Below are 25,189 nucleotides of genomic sequence, written 5' to 3' on the forward strand. Positions count from 1 at the left end.
CTTTTATTACAGAAGACATTGGCTTCAGCTGGAATGGGCGTGATGGTAAGTATGGTTTAAATTAGAACATTAAAAAAATTGTGTGTTTATTTCAATTAAAGGACTTTATTCTGGGTGTTGTGTTTTTTTTAAATACTTTACTAGAAATTCATGGCGGTCATGTCTAATATTGGCGTGACCCCATGAATTTCGGGCTTAGGGCCAGCTGATAATACCAAGCTGGCCCTAACCCCTTTATTACCCAGTGAGCCACCGCACCAGGGCCCTGGGTGAGTTGGGTACAGCACCAGAAGATGGCGCTTCTATGAACGCGCCATTTTCTGGGGTGGCTGCGGACTGCAATTTGCAGCGGGGGGGGGGGCAGAAAGCTTGGGCCTCCCTGCGCTGCGGATTCCAGCCCCCAGCTGCCTAGTTGTACCTGGCTGGACACAAAAATAGGGCGAAGCCCCACGTATTTTTTTTTTAATTATTTCATGAAATTTATGAAATAATTTTAAAAAAAGGGCTTCTCTATATTGTTGTGTCCTGCCAGGTACAAATAGGCAGCTGGTGGTTGGGGGCAGTCCGTTCCTGCCTGCTGTACCTGGCTGGACACAAAAATAGGGCGAAGCCCCACGTCAATTTTTTTTTAATTATTTCATGAATTTCATGAAATAATTTAAAAAAAAAATACGTGGGGCTTTGCCCTATTTTTGTGTCCAGCCAGGTACAGCAGGCAGGAACGGACTGCCCCCAACCACCAGCTGCTTATTTGTACCTGGCCGGACTCAACAATATAGGGAAGCCCTTTTTTTTTTCATAAATTTCATAAATTTCATGAAATAGTTAAAAAAAAGTGTGTGGGTCTTCGCCCTATTTTTGTGTCCAGCCAGGTACAACTAGGAAGCTGGGTGCTGGAATCTGCAGCGCAGGGAGGCCCAAGCTTTCTGGGCACCCCCCCGCTGCAAATTGCAGTCCGCAGCTACCCGAGAAAATGGCGCGTTCATAGAAGCGCCATCTTCTGGTGCTGTACCCAACTCATCAAGGGCCCTGGTGCGGTGGCTCACTGGGTAATAAAGGGGTTAGGGCCAGCTTGGTATTATCAGCTAGCCCTAAGCCCGAAATTAATGGGGTCACGCCAATATTAGACATGACTGCCATGAATTTCTAGTAAAGTATTTAAAAAAAACACAACACCCAGAATAAAGTCCTTTAATTGAAATAAACACACAATTTTTTAATGTTCTAAATTAAACCATACTTACCATCACGCCCATTCCAGCTGAAGCCAATGTCTTCTGCAATAAAAGTAAAATAATAAAGCAACCTCATCCTTACCTTTCCATGGTTCCCAGGACGGCTCCAGCTCTGCTACATTCACATGACAGGCTGGATCGCAGCCGAAAGCTGCCATCCAGCTTGCCATGCCGCAGACACTGAGAAGCGCAGGCATGCTTGCGCTCCTCAGTGTCTGGCTGTGACGGCATCCAGATGAGCCGAGATCATGTCCAATGAACTCAGCTCACCTCATGCACGTTATTTTCTCTGGCAATGATTCTCTCTGCCTCAAACTTTGCTGTCTTGATTTGGTTTTTACAGAATTTATTTAATTTTCTATATTTATTTAATGCCTCATCACTACCTACTTGCTTTAGCTCTCTAAATGTTTTCTTTTTGTCACTTATTGCGCCCCTTACAGCTCTATTTAGCCATAGTGGTTTCCTCCTATTTCTAGCATGTTTATTCCAATAGGGTATATGTAACATTCCTGGTGGCGTGCTTGCATGGTGCACCACCTCCCACCATGCAAGACTGTAATCTTACCTGTCATTCCAGGCTGCACATTTCGTTTCAGTATCTACTATGTCCATGTCTCTTGTCTGACTGCTTAGGGCGTCGGCGCAGCTTCTACCTGTTTCTTATAGTTACTGTGTGCACAGTCCTAATGCGTCCTCAGCCTATTGCTGTGAGTCACTGGATACTTAAACCCCCTCCACCCAGTAAGAGGTGCCTGAGCAACTCTTTCACTCAGTTTGTCTTTTGGAACTGAGTTGCCAGGTCCTGTCCTGACCCTAGTCTGTTTCTGCCACCCTGGGGGCTGAGTACCCAGGTCTTCTACCTGTACCTGTGACTTCTAGTCAGTTTCTGCCACCCTGGGGGCTGAGTTCCCAGGCTCGTTCCTGTATCTTGTTCCTGGTTCAGATCCTGTCTGAACAGTGTCCTAGTCCATTACTTGTTTGTCTCTATGTCTGTATCTTCCCTCTTTCCTGCAGTATCTGAACCTGCACCCAACTCCAACTCGTTGTCTCTGTACTTCTGTTTGTGAGTCTTGTGTCCACTCGCTACTTCATTGTAAGTGCCTTGTGTGTATCTGGTTCTACTCATTCTGTTTCCATCCTCTGTATCTAATTCCTGTGTTCCCGATATCTTCTTGCGTTTTCCAGTCTGTTCCATTTGAACAGAGCCCTGTCCTGTCTACCGCATCTGCGGGTTTTGCTTTGCTTTGCTTGTTCACCGCATCAGCGGTTTTGCTCTGCTGTTACGGGTCCGGGTGGTGGAACCTCTATGCCGAGGCGCAAGGAGGGACCCAGAGGGGCGTGACTAAGTATCCACCCGAACCGACCCTGGTCGTACGGCAGCTAACGACACCGTGACCAGGGAGGATCCGGGCAGAGGGACCAGGTGCTACTCTGGGGACGACCTTGTAAGAGAGCAGGTGGCTCCCACAGGTCAGAGGGCTGGGATTGACCGGTATGGTGGATGGACACGGCAAGCAGGCGGAAGTCTTTAGGTTTACCAGGAAGGTGGTCACAGCAAGTGACGGCAGGGTCTCCAGGCAGGCTGGCAGAAAGCAAGCAGGTGCTCCCAGGTGAGCGGACTGACGGACACAGCAGGTAACAGGCAGGTAACTGGTGGATGCTCCCAGGTGAACAGGCAGACAGACGAGACGGGTAACTGGCAGGTAACTGGTGGACGCTCCCAGGTGAGCGGTATGACAGATGAGACAGGTAACAGGCAGGTAACTGGTGGACGCTCCCTGGTGAGTGGTCTGACAGACGAGACAGGTAACAGGCAGGTAACTGGTGGATGCTCCCAGGTGAGCAGTCTGACAGACGGGGCAGGCGGATGCTCCCAGGTGAGCGGGCAGATAGCCAAGGCAGGTAACAGGCAGGTAACAGGTGAGCACTCCAGGTGAGCAGGCTGGCAGGCTCGGCAGGTAACGGACGGATAACAGGCTGGCAGGCAGGATGAGAAGTCAGGCTAGCAGTGGAACCTGAGGGCTGAAGCACAGGTAAGACACAGTGCAAACAACTTTGCTCGGGCGCCTCCATTTTGGAGGAGGTGCCTTAAATGTGGGAAGTCCTCTGGCCATTGGCCGAGGACTCTTTAGGAAGATGCATGCTGTCCCTTTAAGAGGGGGGGGAGTGCGCGCGCGCCCTAAGCACTCTGCTGGAGATGGAGGGTATGGAGTGCAGGGAGAAGCCGTGCCAGGATCCGGGGGCGGGAGAGACGGTGTCCCTGTCTGACATGGGGCAGGGACGCCGCTGCACCGACAGAGACAGGAGCGCTGGAGGGGCCCACGCGAGGAGCGCGGAGGTGAGAGGGACGGCATCCCTGCCTAGCATAGGGCAGGGACGCCGATGCTACAGTACCCCCCCTTACGCCCCCTCCTCTTTAGGCCAGAAAGAAATTTATCAAGGATGAGAGGGGCATGAATGTTCTCCCGAGGCTCCCACGTTCTCTCCTCAGGACCAAACCCCTTCCAATCCACTAGAAAAAAGGTCTTTCCTCTTACCCTCTTGGTGGCCAGAATGCTCTCTACCTCAAACTCGTCTTCAGTGGAAACCGGGGCAGGAGGCGTACCTGAAGACTTGGAAAAAGAGTTAAGTACCACGGGTTTGAGGAGAGATACATGGAAGGAGTTGGGGATCCGCAAGTTGGCCGGGATTTATAGGCCACCGGGTTGATTTGCTTGATAACTTCCAGTGGGCCGATAAACCGGGGCCCTAACTTGTAGGAAGGAATCTTGAGCCGGACAAATTTGGACGATAGCCAGACCTTATCTCCAGGATGGAATTGAGGCGAATCCAGATGTCTCTTGTCAGCCTGTCTCTTCATCCGCTTGGAGGACAGAAGAAGTGCGGATCTGGTACTCTTCCAAATGGTGGAGAATTCGCTAACAAGAGATTCCGCGGCCGGGTTGTCCACCGAGGCGGAGACGGGAAACGGGATCCGCGGATGTTGGCCGTAGACTGTAAAAAACGGGGATTTGGAAGAGGATTCGCTCTCATGATTATTGTAGGAGAATTCGGCCCACGGTAAAAGATCCACCCAATTGGAATGGTGGGCATTAACAAAGTGCCGGAGGTAACTGGTTAAGATTTGGTTGATCCGCTCTACTTGACCATTGGACTGTGGGTGATAAGCAGAAGAGAAGTCCAAGGTGACCCCCAGCAGTTTACACGTGGCTCTCCAGAAGCGAGAGGTGAACTGAACCCCTCGATCGGACACGATGTGAAGAGGAAGACCATGGAGACGGAAAATATGATGAATAAAGTCCTTAGCCAACTCAGATGCAGACGGAAGACCCGGCAGGGGAATGAAGTGAGCCATTTTAGAGAAGCGATCAGCGACCACCCAAATGACCATACAACCAGCAGAGACAGGGAGATCCGTTATAAAGTCCATGGCAATGTGTTGCCACGGGGCAGCAGGTACGGGAAGAGGCAGAAGGCGGCCGGCTGGCAGATGTCTAGGAACCTTGTTGCGGGTGCAGGACACACAGGCCGAGACAAAGTCTATTACTTCCTTGCGCAGGGAAGGCCACCAGTAATGCCGGGCAATAAGCTGGAGGGTCTTCTTTTGGCCAGCATGGCCGGCTAGCTTAGATGAATGTCCCCAGTGCAGAACCTTCTCTCGATCAGGTACTGTCACGAACGTCTTACCAGGTGGAAGGCGATTCAGATCCAAGGGAGCCACTTGCATTACCTTGGCGGGGTCGATGATGTGCTTAGGCTCCTCCTCTAGATCGGAGAACAGAAAGGATCGGAACAAGGCATCGGCTTTGATATTTTTGTCTGCTGGGCAGAAATGAAGAATGAAATCAAAGCGGGCGAAGAACAAGGACCACCGGGCCTGGAGCCGGTTAAGTCTTTGGGCACTCTGGAGGTAAGCCAAGTTTTTGTGGTCCGTATAAATTATTACCGGGTGATGAGCCCCCTCGAGCAGGTAACGCCACTCCTCCAGTGCCAATTTACCGGCTAACAATTCTCGGTCTCCTATAGAATAATTGCGCTCAGATGAGGAGAAGAGTTAGGAGAAGAAGCCGCAGGTTACCATTCTCCCGGATGGCGACTTTTGTGTGAGCACCGCTCCGGCTCCGGAGAAGGAAGCGTCTACTTCTAAGAAGAATTGTTTGTTGCAGTCCGGACGGTGCAGCACAGAAGCGGAGGAGAAAGCTTGTTTCAAAGAAAGGAAGGCATCTTCAGCCTCGGGCGGCCATTCTTTGGGACTAGCGCCCTTACGCGTGAGCGCAGAGATAGGGGCAGTCCGGGAACAGAAGTGCGGAATGAAGAGTCGGTAGTAGTTGGCGAAGCCCAGGAACCGCTGAATAGCCTTCAACCCCTTCGGTCGGGGCCACTTCAGGATGGCAGAAAGTTTCTCAGGATCCATTCGTAGGCCGGTCTGGGAGATGACGTAGCCCAGAAATGGAAGCGAGCACTGCTCAAAGAGGCACTTCTCAAATTTTGCGTAGAGGTGGTTCTGCCCGAGCCTGAGCAGGACCTGACGAACGTTCCTCCGGTGTGTGGGAAGATCCGGAGAGAAGATCAAGATGTCGTCCAGGTATACCACCACGCAGGAGTAGAGAAGGTCACGGAAGATGTCATTGACCAACTCTTGAAAGACGGCGGGAGCATTACAGAGGCCAAAGGGCATTACGAGATATTCATAGTGGCCATCCCGGGTGTTGAATGCCGTCTTCCATTCATCCCCCTGGCGGAAATGGACCAAGTTATACGCCCCACGGAGATCCAGCTTGGTGAAGATTATGGCACCCCTCAGACTGTCAAATAATTCAGGAATGAGCGGAAGGGGGTATTTATTCTTCACCGTGATCTGGTTAAGACCTCTATAGTCTATACAGGGATGGAGTGAGCCATCCTTCTTTTTAACGAAGAAGAAGCCTGCTCCCGCCGGGGAGGTAGATTTCCGGATAAATCCCCGGGCCAGATTTTCCTCGATATATTCAGACATGGCCCGGGTCTCGGCAGCGGACAACGGGTAAATATGCCCACGGGGTGGAGTAGCGCCGGGTACCAGGTCGATTGGGCAATCGTATGGTCTATGGGGAGGTAATGTCTCTGCTTCTCTCTTGTTGAAAACATCAGCATAAGACCAATAAGGAGCCGGTAGGCCGGGTAGATTGGCTGGAGTAGGAGAAGGACGAGCAGGACGAACAGGAACTAAACAAGTCTTATGACAGTCCTGCCCCCAGTGAAGGACCTCTCCGGTCTGCCAATTCAGCATGGGTGCATGTCTCTGGAGCCAAGGAAGGCCTAACAAAAGGGCGTGAGAGAGTCCAGATAGAACATGGAAGAATATCCTCTCAGAGTGCAGCATTCCCACCTGCAGAGTCATGGGTACGGTGATGAGTTGGATGGTTAGTGGTAAGAGCCCTCCATCCACAGAGACGACAGATAAGGGTTCAGCCAAAGGTTTAGTGGGAATGTGGTATTTCTCTACCAGGGACTGGGAAATGAGGTTTCCGGCAGCTCCAGAATCGAGTTGAGCTAGTTCAAAGTAGTGGTTCTCCCCGCTGGTGATAGAGGGGGTTTACTTTTGTCTAGGACGACCTCTCCGAGCGATCCTAGACACTGGCGTTTCCCGGCCTCTCCGGGCAGGAGCGGATCCGGTGCTCCTTACTGCCACAGTAGAAACAGCTCCCCTCGGTACGGTGTGACTCTTGACGGGTTTTGACGATCTTGGTCTGGTCGAACTGCATGGGCTCTGGCGAGTGCGCCCGGGGAGTTACAGAGGAAGAGACGGGTCTCTGGAAAGTGGGAGCAAGACGGGGAACCCTCCTCTCATGGGTGACCTCTTTGGTACGCTCCTGGAACCGAATGTCAATCCGGGTGGCAAGTGTTACTAAGTCATCCAGGGAGGTAGGAATGTCCCGACCGGCGAGTTCATCTTTAATCCGGCCAGATAGGCCTTCCCAGAAGACGGACACTAGGGCCTCATTATCCCAGGCAAGCTCGGAAGCAAGAGTACGGAACCGTATGGTATATTGGCCCACGGTGAGTCTCCCCTGGCGGAGACGTAGCAGAGAGGAGGCAGATGAGGTCTTTCGCCCTGGTTCGACGAAGACTTTCCGGAAAGCCGTGAGAAAGGCTGGCAGGTTGAACACCAGGGGGTCTCCTCTCTCCCATAGGGGATTCAGCCAAGCCAGTGCCTCCCCAGTGAGATGGGACATAATGAATGCCACTTTGGCCCAGTCGGAGATAAACTGGTGAGCCAAGAGTTCAAAGTGCAGGGTGCACTGGTTTAGGAAGCCCCGAGCTTGAGCGGGGTCACCTCCGAAACTAGGAGGTGCCGAGAGCCGGGGTTCGTGACAGGATGCCATGGTATTGGTGGGCAGCGGCGCTGCCGGGGTGCGAGTCGTGACACTAGCGATGGTTGCTGGTGGAGCAGTCAGTGTGTCCAGGCGGGAGTTGACATTTTGCAGGTGGTTCAGGATGGACTCCTGCTGGGATCTCTGACAGGAGACTTCATGGTATAGGTCAGAGAGCGAGGGAGCTTGGCTGCCACCGGGTTCCATGGCCCGAGCAAACTGTTACGGGTCCGGGTGGTGGAACCTCTGTGCCGAGGTGCAAGGAGGGACCAAGAGGGGCGTGACTAAGTATCCACCCGAACCGACCCTGGTCGTACGGCAGCTAACGACACCGTGACCAGGGAGGATCCGGGCAGAGGGACCAGGTGCTACTCTGGGGACGACCTTGTAAGAGAGCAGGTGGCTCCCACGGGTCAGAGGGTTGGGACTGACCGGTATGGTGGATGGACACGGCAAGCAAGAAGAAGTCTTTAGGTTTACCAGGAAGGTGGTGACAGCAAGTGACGGCAGGGTCTCCAGGCAGGCTGGCTGAAAGCAAGCAGGTGCTCCCAGGTGAGCGGACTGACGGACACAGCAGGTAACAGGCAGGTAACTGGTGGACGCTCCCAGGTGAGCAGGCAGACAGACGAGACGGGTAACTGGCAAGTAACTGGTGGACGCTCCCAGGTGAGCGGTCTGACAGACGAGACAGGTAACAGGCAGGTAACTGGTGGACGCTCCCAGGTGAGCAGTCTGACAGACGAGACAGGTAACAGGCAGGTAACTGGTGGACGCTCCCTGGTGAGCGGTCTGACAGACGGGGCAAGCGGATGCTCCCATGTGAGCGGGCAGATATCCAAGGCAGGTAACAGGCAGGTAACAGGTGAGCGCTCCAGGTGAGCAGGCTTGCAGGCTCGGCAGGTAACGGACGGATAACAGGCTGGCAGGCAGGACGAGAAGTCAGCCTAGCAGCGGAACCTGAGGGCTGAAGCACAGGTAAGACACAGTGCAAACAACTTTGCTCGGGCACCTCCATTTTGGAGGAGGTGCCTTAAATGTGGGAAGTCCTCTGGCCATTGGCCGGGGACTCTTTAGGAAGACGCGCGCTGTCCCTTTAAGAGGGGGGGAGTGCGCGCGCGCCCTAAGCACTCTGCTGGAGGAGGAACGCGCGCCAGCCACAGCAGGGAACGGAGTGGAGGGAGAAGCCGCGCCAGGAGCCGGGGGGCGGAAGAGACGGTGTCCCTGTCTGACATGGGGCTGGGACGCCGCTGCACCGACAGAGACAGGAGCGCTGGAGGGGCCCACGCGAGGAGCGCCTAGGTGAGAGGCATGGCGTCCCTGCCTAGCAGAGGGCAGGGACGCCGATGCTACATCTGCTTTGCTTGTTCACCGCATCTGCGGTCTTTGCTCTGCTTTGCTGGTTCACCGCATCTGCGGTTTTGCTCTGCTTTGCTTGTTCACTGCATCTGCGGGTTTTGCTCTGCTTTGCTTGTGTACCGCATATGTAGTTTTGCTCTGCTTTGCTTGTTCGCCGAATCTGCAGGTTTTGCTCCGCTCTGCTTGTCTACCGCACCTGCGGCTCTGTTCCTATATTGCAGTCTGTACTGGTCCCTATCCTGCCTACGTTTCTACTTGCCAGTACCCGCCTGTCTGCATATCAGCCATGCCTCCCTGTGCCCACCTGTTTGCATGCCAGCCGTGCCCACCTGTCTGCATACCAGCTGTGCCTGTCAATATCCACCTGTCTGCATACCAGCCGTGCCTGCCAGTACCCACCAGTCAATATGCCAGTTTAACCTGCCTGTTCCGGCATTCCCTGGTGTGGGTCAACAGCTGTGATCGGGGTCTGACCTGGAGTAGCACCTGGTCCCTCTGCTCGGTTCCTCCCTGGTTCACGGAAACGACTGAGCCGCCATGTGACCTTGGTCGGATCGGGTTGATACTTAGTTACGCCCCTCCAGGCACTCCTCGGTTCATGGTACAGTGGGATCACTAATCACGCTCACGCCAGTCTGCCCGGGCGTGTGCGTAACAGTTTGCTCAGGCCATGGTTCCCGTTGAGCCCCACAGCCCTTCGCTCTCAGAGTCATTTGAATCCTTGTCTGGCGAATACGCGCACTAAGAACTTTTTTTTTCTCAAGCTGAGGTTCAGGCGATTTATGCACCAGCCCAAATCGAGCTATCAGCACTCGTTCCTGCGGATCCACTACAGCAGGGTTCCCCAACTCCAGTCCTCAAGGCCCACCAACAGGTCATGTTTTCAGGATTTCCTTAGTATTGCACAGGTGATAATTACATCACCTGCACAGGCAATAATTACATCACCTGTGCAATACTAAGGAAATCCTGAAAACATGACCTGTTGGTGGGCCTTGAGGACTGGAGTTGGGGAACCCTGCACTACAGTACTATGGGGATCCAATACGAAGCCGTGCATTTGTGGAGCAATGCATGCTGCATTTCAAATTCTATGCTCACTATTTTACTACCGATCGGGTTAAAGTAGCATTCATGATGTCCTCCCTAGCGGGTGATGCCTTGAAATGGATCACTCGCCTATGGGAAGCATGGGATCCTATCGTCTCTGACCTGCAAGCCTTCCTTGTGGCCTTTCTAATGGTCTTCGATGACCCTAATCCTGAAGCTTCTGCTAAAGCTTCCCTTTCCAATATCCTGGAGCAGCCCCGATGGGTGATGTGTGTAGGTAGCCTACCAGTTCTCTAGCCTGAAGAGACTGCTGCCCACACAGAATCCACACAGGATGACAATGCTCCACAGAATACTTCCCTTCCCAACCTCAAGAGGCAGTCCAGACGTGCAAGGCGTAGAGGTAAACCGTCACGCCGGGTTCTGTCCTCCCAAAGACCTCCTGTTCCCCAGCCTGTGGAGGCAGCTACCCGTACAGGATCCATGAAGGATGACTATGTTCGTCAGGCTAAGCAGAGGCCAGAACTTAGTCACAAAGTCGGATTGCGGTCCCGCTGCGGTTGTTTGGGACCCCCGGACGGTCTTTGTCCAGCGAAGGTTGGAGAATCCCAAGACATTAGGCCTGTGGGAGAGGCTGCCCTTGGCATTAGTGTTTCCTCTTCACAGATGACCATGGCTGTCTCCGTGGCAAGTGAAGGCCTCAGATTACCCGGAAGTTTCAGGCTTAGAGCCTTGAAGAGTCGGTGTCTGATTCCCGTCCGACAACTCCAGAAGCCGGTTTGAGCATTGTCAGCAGAAGGACGAGCCCTACACAGGAACAGTCAAAATATGTCTGTACAAATTAAGCTCCAGATTGGATCATTGCACATAAAGAAGTTCACATTCCAGGTGCTGTCTGGTTTGCCCACAGGTCATCCAGAGCTGAGAGATCTAGTGCCCGCTCAGGTCTGGAGATCTTGCATGGTGTTTCCTGGGGGACTGCTGAGGTGCAAGGGGTGTCCAGCCCCCATATCTTTAGGACAGTCAGCAGTTTCTTCTTCACCATCTGCTAGTCGCTGACTCGCTGTGCGCTGAAGTCTCCGAAGGAAGGGAAGCGGAGGCATTGTCCCCACACAGTCTCGACGAATGTATCAATGATCTGGCTTTAGGCACCGCCCTGCCTCGCAGACGTGTCATCTCAGAAACCAGACTCAAGTTGGTCTCTAAACAAGGATCCTCCATCTCTAACAAATCTGGCAATAAGTCCATCAATGCGGAGGCTACCTCCAAGTTTCTGCACCTCTCCAACCAGGCAGAGGACTTCCAGTTGTCTCCTGAATCCCCCGGGGTGCTGTCTGATAACAAATGGAGAGAGCCTTTTTTGTACCCTGTACCTGGTACTCCGCCCACTTCATCCAGTATGCTTGGCAAAGTGTACGTCAAGGCGGTGGTTACCCCCAAGTCTCTGCACCCCTCCAACCAGGCGGAGGACCTCCAGTTGCCTCCTGAATCCTCCGGGGTGCTATCTGATAACAAATGGAGAGAGACTTTTCTGCACCCTGTACCTGGTACTCCGCCCACTTCATCCAGTAAGCTTGGCAAAGTGTATGTCAAGGCGGTGGTTACCCCTGAGTCTCTGCATCCCTCCAACAAGCCGGAGGACCTCCAGTTGCCTCCTGAATCCTCCGGGGTGCTACCCGATATTAACAAATGGAGTGAGACTTTTCTACACCCTGTACCTGGTACTACAGCCACTTCTTCCAGTAATCTTGGCAAAGTGTACGTCAAAGCGGTGGTTAACTCCGAGTCTCTGCACCCCTCCAACCCGGTGGAGGACCTCCAGTTGTCCCGTGAATCCTTTGGGGTACTATCCGATATTTACAAATGGAGAGAGACTTTCCTGTGTCCTGTTCCTGGTACCTCACCCACTTCATCTGTTGCTGAGGATGGCCCGATGGGAGGAAGCATCCTAGTTACCAAGATGAGGTGACCAGCTTCGTTCCCTCTAGTGGACAGAAGAGGAAATCTTCTTGAGGAGAAGGATCGGCCTCTAAATTTTCTGCAGAAAATCCTTGATGGCTGGAGGAAGAGGGGGCGTAAAGGGGGGGGTACTGTAACATTCCTGGCGGCGTGCTTGCATGGTGCACCACCTCCCACCATGCAAGACTGCAATCTTACCTGTCAGTCCAGGCTGCACATTTTGTTTCAGTATCTGCTGTGTCCATGTCTCTTGTCTGATTGCTTAGGGCATCGGCGCGGCTTCTGCCTGTTTCTTATAGTTACTGTGTGCACAGTCCTAATGCGTCCCCAGCCTATTGCTGTGAGTCACTGGATACTTAAAACCCCTCCACCCAGTAGGAGGTGCCTGAGCAACACTTTCACTCAGTTTGTCTTTTGCAACTGAGTTGCCAGGTCCTGTCCTGACTCTAGTCTGTTTCTGCCATCCTGGGGGCTGAGTACCCAGGGCCTCTACCTGTACCTGTGACTTCTAGTCAGTTTCTGCCACCCTGGGGGCTGAGTTCCCAGGCTCGTTCCTGTATCTTGTTCCTGGTTCAGATCCTGTCTGAACAGTGTCCTAGTCCATTACTTGTTTGTCTCTATGTCTGTATCTTCCCTCTTTCCTGCAGAATCTGAACCTGCACCTAACTCCACCTCATTGTCTCTGTACTTCTGTCTGTGAGTCTTGTGTCCACTCGCTACTTCATTGTAAGTACCTTGTGTGTATCTGGTTCTACTCGTTCTGTTTCCCTCCCTCTATATCTAATTCCTGTGTTTCAGCTATCTTCTTGTGTTTTCCAGTCTGTTCCATGCGAGCAGAGCCCTGTACTGTCTACCGCATCTGCGGGTTTTGCTTTGCTCTGCTCGCTCACCGCATCAGCGGTTTTGCTCTGCTTTGCTTGTTCACCGCATCTGCGGTTTTGTTCTGCTTTGCTTGTTCACCGCATCTGCGGGTTTTGCTCTGCTTTGCTTGTTCACCGCATCTGTGGTTTTGCTCTGCTTTGCTTGTTCACCGCATCTGCGGGTTTTGCTCTGCTTTGCTTGTTCACCGCATCTGCGGTTTTGCTCTGCTTTGCTTGTTCACCGCATCTGCGGGTTTTGCTCTGCTTTGCTAGTTCACCGCATCTGCGGTTTTGCTCTGCTTTGCTTGTTCACCGCATCTGCGGGTTTTGCTCTGTTTTGCTTGTTCACCGCATCTGCGGTTTTGCTCTGGTTTGCTTGTTCACCGCATCTGCGGGTGTTGCTCTGCTTTGCTTGTTTACCGCATCTGCGGTTTTGCTCTGCTTTTCTTGTTCACCGCATCTGTGGTTTTTCTCTGCTTTGCATGTTCACCGCATCTGCGGGTTTTGCTCTGCTTTGCTGGTTCACCGCATCTGCAGTTTTGCTCTGCTTTGCTTGTTCACTGCATCTGCGGGTTTTGCTCTGCTTTGCTTGTTTACCGCATCTGCGGTTTTGCTCTGCTTTGCTTGTTCGCCGAATCTGCTGGTTTTGCTCCGCTCTGCTTGTCTACCGCACCTGTGGCTCTGTTCCTATATCCCAGTCTGTACTGGTCCCTATCCTGCCTACGTTTCTACTTGCCAGTACTCGCCTGTCTGCATGTCAGCCGTGCCTCCCTGTGCCCACCTGTTTGCATGCCAGCCGTGCCTCCCTGTGCCCACCTGTCTGCATGCCAGCTGTGCCTGCCAGAGCCCACCTGTCTGCATACCAGCTGTGCCTGTCAATATCCACCTGTCTGCATACCAGCCATGCCTGCCAGTACCCCCCAGCCAATATGCCAGTTTAACCTACCTGTTCCTGCATTCCCCGGTGTGGGTCAACAGCTGTGACCGGGGTCTGACCTGGAGTAGCATCTGGTCCCTCTGCTCGGTTCCTCCCTTGTTCACGGAATCGACTGAGCCGCCATGTGACCTTGCTCGGATCGGGTTGATACTTAGTTATGTCCCTCCAGGCACTCCTCGGTTCATGGTATAGTGGGATAACTAAGCATGCTCACGCCAGTCTGCCCGGGCGTGTGCGTAACAGTTTGCTCAGGCCATGGTTCCCGTTGAGCCCCACGGCCCTTCGCTCTCAGAGACATTTGAATCCTTGTCTGGCGAATACGTGCACTAAGAAATTTTTTTTTCTCAAACTGAGGTTCAGGCGATTTATGCACCAGCCCAAATGGAGCTATCAGCACTTATTCCTGCGGATCCACCACGATACTATGGGGATCCAAAACGAAGCTGTGCATTTGTGGAGCAATGCATGCTGCATTTCAAATTCTATGCTCACTATTTTACTACCGATTGGGTTAAAGTAGCATTCATGATGTCCTACCTAGCAGGTGATGCCTTGAAATGGATCACCCCCCTATGGGAAGCATGGGATCCTATCGTCTCTGACCTGCAGGCATTCCTGGTGGCCTTTCTAATGGTCTTCGATGACCCTAATCCTGAAGCTTCTGCTAAAGCTTCCCTTCCCAATATCCTGGAGCAGCACCGATGGGTGATGTGTGTAGGTAGCCTACCAGTTCTCTAGCCTGAAGAGACTGCTGCCCACACAGAATCCACACAGGATGACAATGCTCCACAGAATACTTCCCTTCCCAACCTCAAGAGGCAGTCCAGACGTGCAAGGCATAGAGGTAAACCGTCACGCCGGGTTCTGTCCTCCCAAAGACCTCCTGTTCCCCAGCCTGTGGAGGCAGCTACCCGTACAGAATCCATGAAGGATGACTATGTTCGTCAGGCAAAGCAGAGGCCAGAACTTAGTCACAAAGTCGGATTGCGGTCCCGCTGCGGTTGTTTGGAACCCCCGGACAGTCTTCGTCCAGCAAAGGTTGGAGAATCCCAAGACATTAGGCCTGTGGGAGAGGCTGCCCTTGGCATTAGTGTTTTCTCTTCACAGATGACCATGACTGTCTCTGTGGCAAGTGAAGGCCTCGGATTAACCGGAAGTTTCGGGCTTAGAGTCTTGAAGAGTCTGTGTCTTATTCAAGTATACATACAAGAACAATTACAATAATCTTGAACACAATGTGATAGCGACTGGTACAAGAGGAGCGAGGACCCTTGTATGTATACTTTCAATAAATGGGAAAATTAAGTTCGGAACATTTCATGACTTGTCTGTTTGATTGAGACCTTTTGCTTTTATATTAGTTCACTTTCTCTAGAATTTTTTTTAAGTGGGACTATTAGATAATTATAGCCACACAGTGTGCATTTTTTATCATTTCGGGTACACCTGCATGTTGTGAGGCTGAAGCAGGGCTTGTAATAGATTTCTGTTACTGGACTACCATCATAAATATTAGCAAGCAAGTCTCAGACAGATGTGATTTTGCTGACAAGACTTTGCTGTTTTATGGTTTGCTTATACAGCTATTTGGTGCATGAGTCTGGCTGTAGAGCAGCTGTGACTTTTGCAAGGTCTGAAGTTTTACGTTTCTGTGTCTGTGATGACCAATATATCTCTTAGATAATTGATTTCTAGCAGAGACCATTGTGTTTTGTGACTTTTATTAACGTCATGTTTTAAATAAACATTCATTTTTGCTACTGTTGCATGCAGGTAGTGAATTTAATTATATTCCTTGGTTTTTAAAGGAAACCTGTCATCAGATCCATGCTATCCGAAACATGGCAAACAACACGGAAAAAATAAGGTATAAAAAAAGCCCAAACACTAAAATATATTAAGCCCAAAATAATTATTTTATTAAATGTCAAAATACAAAAATAGTTATATAATCAAACATATAAAAGCAAGTTGCTACAATATGCAGGGAAATGCAATACTATAAAATCAGTCCAACTACATATAGTAATTAGTGATGAGCATCACAGTGCTCGGCGAGTATTTCCGGGTTGCTGGCGTGGAAACTCGAATCCCTTCCCTGCATGTTTGGCGCTCTTAAGAGAGCCAATGAACATGCAGGGATTACCTGCCATGCACTGTAATGCCATAGCCATGTTGGTTGTGGGCATTACAGTGATTGGCTGGCCGCACAGCATCATCAGGTGTATATAAGACCTAGCGCCGCTATGCTCGTCACAGAGTACCCCGGAAATAGGCAGAGTAGGGAGAGGTGCTGCTGCGTGAGTGAGAGATTTGCTTCTTTATAATTAGTATAGGTATTCCACAACATATATACAGTATATATCCATCTGAACTAACAGTCCTTCTGAGGACTAATCCAGCTGCATATATTCAGTGGTGATAGCAGGAGTTAGGCAGGCAGTGTATGTGGCAGACTGCAGTGCATGATACAGAACAAAAGAGTCCATTGAACGTTCTGTTAGTATAGGTATTCCACAACATATATATATATATCCATCTGAACTAACAGTCCTTCTGAGGACTAATCCAGCTGCATATATTCAGTGGTGATAGCAGAAATTAGGCAGGCAGGCAATATATGTGGCAGACTGCACTGCATATAGGGCAAGAGGGTCCATTGAACGTTCCTGCTGCTGCTGTTCTTACAGATATTTGTAGACATAGCCCCAGGTATCAGGGACCAGGGAAAAATTTTTTTATCTTAATCCTGGTTATTTGCTTAAAAAGTAGTCCAGAGAACACCATTTTTCTGCTCTATTTGCCTGTTCTCACTGCAGAATAAAGCCAGATCTATTCCATATTTCAGCGATAAAAATCCAGAAATTTAAACTGAACGTGGAAAATATTGGCCTCCTTTTCCATTCTGTTGCAGTGTGTCGGTCAAGCTATTCACACTAGGTGTCTGTGAAGAATAGTATTAGTAAATTACAGGCCTGCTATTTAAAACCGTGGTTCTCTGTCAGACATAACACCTATAAGAGTGTTCCAAAATCAGCCATTTCTTCCATTTTCATTTCATTGCAGTGTGTTGGTCAAGCTATTCACACTAGGTGTCTGTGAAGAATAGTATTAGCAAATTACAGGCCTGCTATTTAAAATTGTGGTTCTCTGTCAGATGTATCACATATAACTGCGTTCTAAAATCAGCCATTCCTCATGAACGTGGAAAATATTGTCCTCCATTTAAAATGGGCAAGGTGCGTGGCAAGGGATGGGGAAGTGGAAGTGATGGTGCATGCAGAGGCTGAGGCCGAGGACGTGGCCGTGGGCAAGCTGAAATTGTGCCACAACAAACACCCACATCTTGTCGCTCGACCTTCCTGTCCCAATTACTAGCGGACCACAGAACACCACTATTGAACACAGAGCAGTGTCAAAAGATTATTGGTTGGATAGCAGATTATGCTTCCAGTGACTTGGCGATCACCACCCTGTCTTCCACACGGTCAAGTCTCAGTAGCCGTGAGTCTGGATCGCATATTCCTAACCCTGATCCTCCTTCCTCTCACCATGCCGAGTGCCGGAGAACACTGATACCACACTTGGACATTTAGAAGAGCTGTTCACTTTTCCATTTGTAGATTCGGGCCTCTCGCCCAGCCAGCTTCAAGCGAGTCAAGAAGAGAACGCGTGTAGCGATGCCCAAATATTGGAGCAGCCACGGTCACACGAAGGCGACGGTGGGAAAGTGCAATTACTGTCACAAGAGGTGGATGATGATGATGATGAGACACAATTTCCAGAAAGTCAGGAGGAGGACCAGGGTGCGGAAGTGGAAGACAAGGTGGTGGATGATATAGTAACTGACCCAACCTGGCAGGGGGACATACAGAGCGAGGACAGCAGCATACATGGGGAGGGAGGCGTAGCACTACAACAGGCAGGAAGAAGCAGTGTGGTGGCCGCAGACACAAGGTGGGAAAGCATTCCTCATAACGCCAACATGATGGAAGTTGCCAGTACAACTGTTAGGACTGCCCAAGTCTGGTTATTTTTTAAAGACTCTGCAGATAATCCCAAAAATGCCATTTGCACCACCTGCCAGGCCAGCATCAGCAGGGCTAGCAAAACTAGCAGCCTGACCGCCACCAGCGTGATCAGGCACATGGCAGCAAAGTACCCGACTAAGTGGGCCGAACCCCAGGGTTCAGCAACAGTGTCTGTGGGTGACACCACTACTTGTTCCACTGTTGTGCGTGCACGCCAATCCCCTGTCCATGGCGCATGCCAAGATGTCTCCCTCCCTGCACCTGTCATTGAACACTCTCAATTAGCACCATCAACAAGCACGTCCACGTCATTTCCTCTGTGCAGCATTCAGTTGTCCCTACCCCAGTTCTTGGAACGCAAGGGCAAATACGCAGTCATCGCCCCACAGGCCACACTACTAAATTCACACATTTCATGAATGCTTGCGCTCAAAATGTTGCCTTTTAGGCTCGTGGAGATGGAAGCCTTCCGCAACCTGATGGCGGCGGCTGTCCCTCGGTACTCGGTCCCCAACCACCACTATTTCTCCCAGTGTGCCATCCCTACATTACACGAGCATGTGTCCCACAACATTAAACGTGTCCTCAACAACGCAGTTACTGGGAAAGTCCACCTAACCACGGACACGTGGACAAATGCTTGCGGGCAGGGACGGTACATCTTGCTGACGGCATACTGGGTTAATATTGTGGAAGCTGGGACCCAGTCGGACCTTGAGACGGAACACAACTTCCCGACGCCAAGGATTGAGGGCCCTGCGTCAATCAGGGTGGCCCCCACATTCTACAGCTCATGCACCTCCTCTTCCTCCTCCTCCTCTTCAGCCTCCATCTACGAAATGACCACATCAGTCGCAAGCTGGAAGCACTGCAGCACTGCCTCGGCCAAGCGGCAACAGGCTGTGCTGAAGCTAATATGCTTAGATGACAAAACGCACAACACTGCAGAGTTGTGGACAGCGCTGAAAGAACAGGCACATCTGTGGCTGACGCCGCTGAACGTACAGCCAGGCATGGTTGTGTGTGACAATGGCCGGAACCTGGTGGAGGTTCTGAGACGAGGCGAGCTCACATACATACCATGCTTGGCCCATGTGCTTAACCTCGTGGCTCAGCAGTTTCTCAAAACCTACCCGGATCTATTGGATATGCTTGTCATAGTACACCGAAAAGAAAAAAAATATTGAGCTTGGTTTAAAATGTTGTTCATGCAGCACATAAGTGCATGTTTCACAATGGCCATGAATCAGTAAATCCTACAGGAAGCAAAATGAAAATAAAACCTGCTGTAAATAAATAAAAAGCAAGTGCATTTAAATAAAATAGGGTTCTTTGCTTCTTGTAGGTTTGTCAAAGAACGCCGCCTGTGTGCCAATTTTAGAAAGTCAGCTACAGCTTCCGCCGCCCTTGCCGTGCTTTAGCAGTGTTTGCAGCTTCCAGCTCACCGACTGATCTGCCATGTTCCCACGCATTGGAACTCTACATGGCAGATGTTGGGAAGGATTTGTGAGCAGAAGAGGGCAGTTGTTGAGTACCAGCATTAAGAAGGCCATCGGTATTCAGGTCAGTCTCCACACATAAAACCTCACGAGTGGACATGGATGTCAGACACCAAGATGGTGAGCGGTGATAACGCCATAATTAGCATCATCATCCCACTTCTCTGTCTTCTGAAATGCTCTCTGCTCACAATTAAAGAGGATGAATTGAAGGCGGAGCACGACGAGATGGAGCAAGGAACCATAGAGGGTGATTCCACACAGCCCAGCCTCATCTCATCCCAACGTGGATTGGGTGACAATGAGGAAGTGGAGGAGGATGAGGAAGAACAGGAGCTAGTTTCCTGTGCTATAGACGGTAATACCTGGACAAATGTCATTCTGTCTGTTCAGCGTGGATGGCCTGAGGACAGAGAGAGGGAGTAGGAGGAGCAAGATGATGAGGAGAGCATGGTCAGTCAACCTCTTGGTGAGGACACAGAAGTCTTGCCTGTTAGCAGTCTGGCACACATGGCTGAGTTTATGTTACGCTGCCTTTCCCATGACCTTCGCGTTGTCCAAATTTTGGGTGACAGTCATTATTGATTGGTGACACTTCTAGACCCACGCTACAAGGAGAACTTTCTGTCTCTTATTCTCTTTCAGGACAGGCCTAATAAGATGGTGCAGTATGAGAAGGCCCTTGTTGCAGAGTAATTAAAAAAAATCCCATCTGAAAACGCTGGCAGCAGAGGTCACAGTTTGTTGCACAACCAAGGAGTACAGGCAAGAGAGACACAAATGCAATCGAGCAGAGGCAGAGGAACACTGTCCAAGTCCTGGGATAGTTTTCTCATACCCTCTCATCGCCAAAGTCCTGATGCACGTGGTACTCTCCCAAGGAGGGAAGAAGATGCTGAGGGAGTACCTTGCCGATTGTGCCAACATCATCTGTGATTCCTCTGTGCCTTATAATTTTTGGGTATCCAAGCTGGACTTGTGGCATGAACTGGCTCTCTGCGCCTTGGAGTTCTTGGCCTGCCCTGCCGCTAGCAATTTGTCAGAGCAGGTTTTTAATGCTGCTGGTGGAATTATAACCGATAGGCGCATTCGCCTGTCAACTGAAAATGGTGACAGGCTGACTCTTAAAAAAAAAGAACAAAGGATGGATAGGGCGAGACTTCTTAACACCACCGAATGACAGCAGCGTAACATGAACTCAAATACTGTGTCTTTTTTTTGTGAGGTCTAACTTTATTCCCATGCACCTCTGTCTTCACACCCAGACATGGGTATACGCTTCCTGATTTTGTCTATTTGCTCTTGTCCTCATCCTTCTCCTCATCGTCATCCTCCATCACCGTATCACCACCATATGTACCATATCAACATATCTACGTCTCTTGCAAGGGACATTGGAGTTCCTCCAAATTTTTGGCAGCCATTGCTTCACTGCATAGGCAAGCAGAATTGGAGACCCACTTCCTAATAATGGGAACATTGTTTTCAAGAGGCCCTCCGACCTCTACGTCTCTTGCAAGGGGCATTAGAGTTTCTCCAAATTTTTGGTAGCCACTGCTTCACTGCATAGGCAAACAGTATGGGGGACACACTTCCTAATAATGGGAACATTGCTTTCAGGATGCCCTCTGACCTCCACGTCTCTTGCAAGGGGCATTGGAGTGCCTCCAAATTTTTGACAGCCATTGCAGTCACTGCATAGGCAAACAGTATGGGGACCCTCTCCTTTCTAATGGGAATATATCATTACTGAGGCCCACCTTAACTGGGCACATGTTAGCTGATTCTTACAGCTGACATGTGCCCGCAACAGCCGCGGGTGGAATCGCGATCCACCCGCGGCTGTTAACCAGTTTAATGCCGCTGTCAATCTCTGACAGTGGCATTTAACAGCGCCGTGCTGGAAGCACGGCATTAGCCCTCGTCCGTTGGTTACCCCGCCATGTTATCGCGGGCCACCGATGGGTGGGCATGACAACCCGGGGTCTGCAGCAGATCCCTGTGGTTTTCATGTCTCGCTTGTTATGAGCTCCACACAGTGATCGCTCATAGCAAGTGAGCATTTCTGCTACACAGAGGCGATCTGCTCATCGCCTCTGTGTAACAGAGCCGATCAGATAACTGCAACTACTAGTCTCCCATGGAGACTATTGAAGCATGCAGAAAGTGAGAAAAAAATGTTTTTAAAAATATAAAAAATATAAAAAAAATATCAAAGTTTAAATAACCCCCCTTTCGCCTCATTCAAAATAAAATAATAAAAAAAGCCCACATACACATATTCGGTGTCGCCGTTTTCAGAATCGACCAATCTATCAATATGAAAAAATAATTATTCTGATCGGTAAATGGCGTAACAAGAAAAAAATTCTAAACCCCAGAATTACATTTTTTTGGTCGCCACAACATTGAAATAAAATGCAATAACGGGCGATCAAAACATAACATCTGCCCCAAAATAGTATCATTAAAAACATCAGCTCGACGAGCAAAAAATAAGCCCTCACCCGGCCCCAGATCCAGAACAATGGCGATGCTATGGGTCTTGGAATATGGCGCCATTTTTTTTTTTTAGCAAACTTTGGATTTTTTTTTCACCGCATAAATAAAAAAGAACCTATACATGTTTGGTGTCTACAAACTCGTAATGACCTGGAGAATAATTAAGGCAGGTCAGCTTTAGTATTCAGTAAACGTGGTAAAAAAAAAAAAGAAAAAACAACCATGGAATTGCATTGTTTTTGCAATTTCACAGCACTTGGAATTTTTTTCCCATTTTTCGGTACACGATATGGTAAACCAGTGATGGCGTTTAAAAGTACAACTTGTCCCGCAAAAAAAATAAGCCCTAACATGGCCATATTGACCAAAAAATAAAAAGGATATGGCTCTGGGAAAAGGGGAGCAAGAAATGAAAACGCAAAAATGGAAAAACCCAAGGTCCTTAAGGGGTTAAATTGTTAGTGGGGTTTTTCCTTAATTTTGGCAGCTGTTGGACTCACTGCATACCCTATAACTTAATAGCAGACCCTCTCCTTTCTAATGGGAACATGTCATTACTGTGGCCTAGCTCTATGTGTCTTTAAATTGTTAGTGAGATTGTTCCTAAATTTTGGCAGCCGTTGGACTCACTGCATACCTTATAACTGTGTAGCAGACCCTCTCCTTTCTAATGGGAACATGTCAATGTACAAACATCGACTAACATATCTTAAAGAAACAATGGCTGAAACCCCGGTAAATCCAGGGTCAGCCAGAATAGCCTACTCATATAGCATTTAGAACACAAAAAAAACATGAGTACAAAATGGCATAAAAAGTTATTAGTCAATCTGTGAATAACTTACATTAATATATCCATACTATAAATATAATGCATGACAAGAAAGTGCAATGTGCTGGAAGAAATACGCGGTCCCACCTGCAATGGTATATCATACCCAAGCTAAAAATATAGAGTCCATATACATAGTGTGGTATCTTTCCAGAGTTACTGGAGAGAATGAGGCTATATATTCCAAGTGGAGCACATAAAAATGTTTAAACTAAACCCAGGTTCACCAGATGCTTACCACAATTGTATATGGAGTCCAGGGGGACGCGGAAGACAGGTGGCAAAGGTGTTTCAAATGTCATTACTGTAGATAAAATAAGGAAAAAAGCGGTCAATGGAGCGCTGAATTGATCATCAAAGGGGACAATGTTTAGGGCTGAAAAAAATATTTATTTAGCCCTCTCCACAACCCGTTTCGATAGCAAACTATCTTCATCATGTGGTACAAGGATAAAAGCAAGAGAAAAACATTTATAGGGAAGGTTTAACAATGATTGGTTACCAAACGAATTGGTTAATAATGGATTCTAAAGACCCTTTTACCCTTGATGATCAATTCAGCGCTCCATAGACCGCTTTTTTCCTTATTTTATCTATTTCCATTTTCTCTCTGAAGGTTGACGGCAGGAGCAGCTGTTGACCACCTTATAGCAGTTTATACAACCCCCCCTTCCAACTGCTTGAGGACTTGCAGCGCCGGAGCTACCATTTTCTACCAAAAGGACCTGCGGTGACGTGCCAGTAGCTCCCAGTCACTTGGTCCGTGACCAGTCACGTGGTCCGCGACCAGGAATGTGGAAGCAACAGTGACGGACGGCAGTCTGCAGCATGCGGTGAGAGCATCAGTCTGCAGCACGCGTGATAGTCTCAGTCTTACAGCCTCAAAAGTGCTTACCAGGGTTGTGCAGGGGTGCACAACTCCCCTAGGTGAGTGGTCAATCGACCTTCCTCAATTTTATCTATCTATTTGGTCCTTCACACAGCGCGCTCTCTCTCTTTTTTTTTACTCCTAAATGTCATTACTGTGGCCCAGCTCTTTGTGTCTTTAAATTGTTAGTGGGGTTTTTCCTAAATTTTGGAAGCCGTTGCACTCACTGCATACCCTATAACTGAATAGCAGATCCTCTCCTTTCTAACAAGAACATGTTGTTACTGTGGCCCAGCTCTATGTGTCTTTAAATTGTTAGTAGGGTTTTTCCCAAATTTTGGCAGCCCTTGCAGTCACCCGCTCCATTATAATGGGAACATTTTTTTTACTGAGACCCTCTTCTATGTTTCTTCAAAGGGGCATTGGGTTGTGTCCAAATTTTTGGCAGCCCTTACAGTCACTGTAATGACAGTATAGGAGACCCACTTGTTAATAATGGGAGCAACAAAGCATAGCCGACTGATGGCTCTCTAACAATAGCAAGGGCCGACTGCTGGCCCTTTAAGAATAGTAAGGCTGTAAAAATAGTGTTTATGACTTTCACAATTCCCTCTTCATAAATGAAACAGGATGTGTCTGATGTTGTTTCACACACCACATGGCCAGATAAGGTTGTAAAAATTTTAAAATGACATTTCCCGGTGAATGCATTTGTCACGGTTGAAAGCAATGCAAAAGTGAAAAAATGCATCAAAAATGCTACGTGTGAACATAGCCCAAGTTGTGGAGGAGCATTTTTGTTTTTGGTTATTTATTTTGCCTTATATACAAGTCATTACCCTGGAAAGGATGTTCCTTAACATATTTCCTAGGAAAATCCATTTTGGTTTAGTTTTTGTATGTTTTATTGTGAGTCCGTAAAAGTGACGTAATACCTCTGACAACGTTGTTGACAGCAGTGACCTGGGAGTCAGAAATGCTTCCAGGGGTCTTGCCCATGCTGTTCTTATGTCATTTGAGCACTGTTCCCATCGATTTGGGCAAACCATGGATACCTAAGGTCCTGCGATGCCTGCACATGAGGTAAGTGGCATAGTGAATCAAAAATACTATACTACATTTCTAATTGGAGATATTTGCTAATATTATTATTATAACACCTACTTCATATTGGGATAGGATCTTGGAGATGGGAATACCCCTTTAATTATCCAGACGTCTATTTTCAGTAGGCCAGGAAAAATACACTATTATCTTTATGTTAATTTTTGTATTTATGTGTTTTTCTTTGGTTTGTCAAGAAGGACAGACTATTATTTGTATAAGACTGAATGTTGACCCTTCTTGTATGCTGAGTTGACATTTATTAATTGATGAGTAGCTGATATTTACATCTTATATCAGCTCCTACAGTTTGTTGTCTGTTATCTCAGGGATACAGAGTCATGAAGCAATGTTTGCTAATATGCTGATTACATATTGTCCCAGGCCAACTAGTTTGTTGACTCATAAAACAGGAGGACAAACTATGCAAATTGATTAAATGCTCAAACAATGAGACATGAGCCCCTGCCACTTTCCCCCTGCCCAGTGAATGATGAGAAAGATCTTTACAAAATGAAAGCCAAGAGAGACTTTTAGATTCAGAGTAACTCTTCAGATTCAAAGTGAATTGCCAGAGCAGCAGCTAGGACACATGGCTCC

This window comes from Phyllobates terribilis, unplaced genomic scaffold (assembly GCF_046119375.1).
Source record: "Phyllobates terribilis strain yellow unplaced genomic scaffold, ASM4611937v1 Scaffold_1__5_contigs__length_1240528914, whole genome shotgun sequence".
NCBI classification, from domain to species: Eukaryota; Metazoa; Chordata; class Amphibia; order Anura; family Dendrobatidae; genus Phyllobates; species Phyllobates terribilis.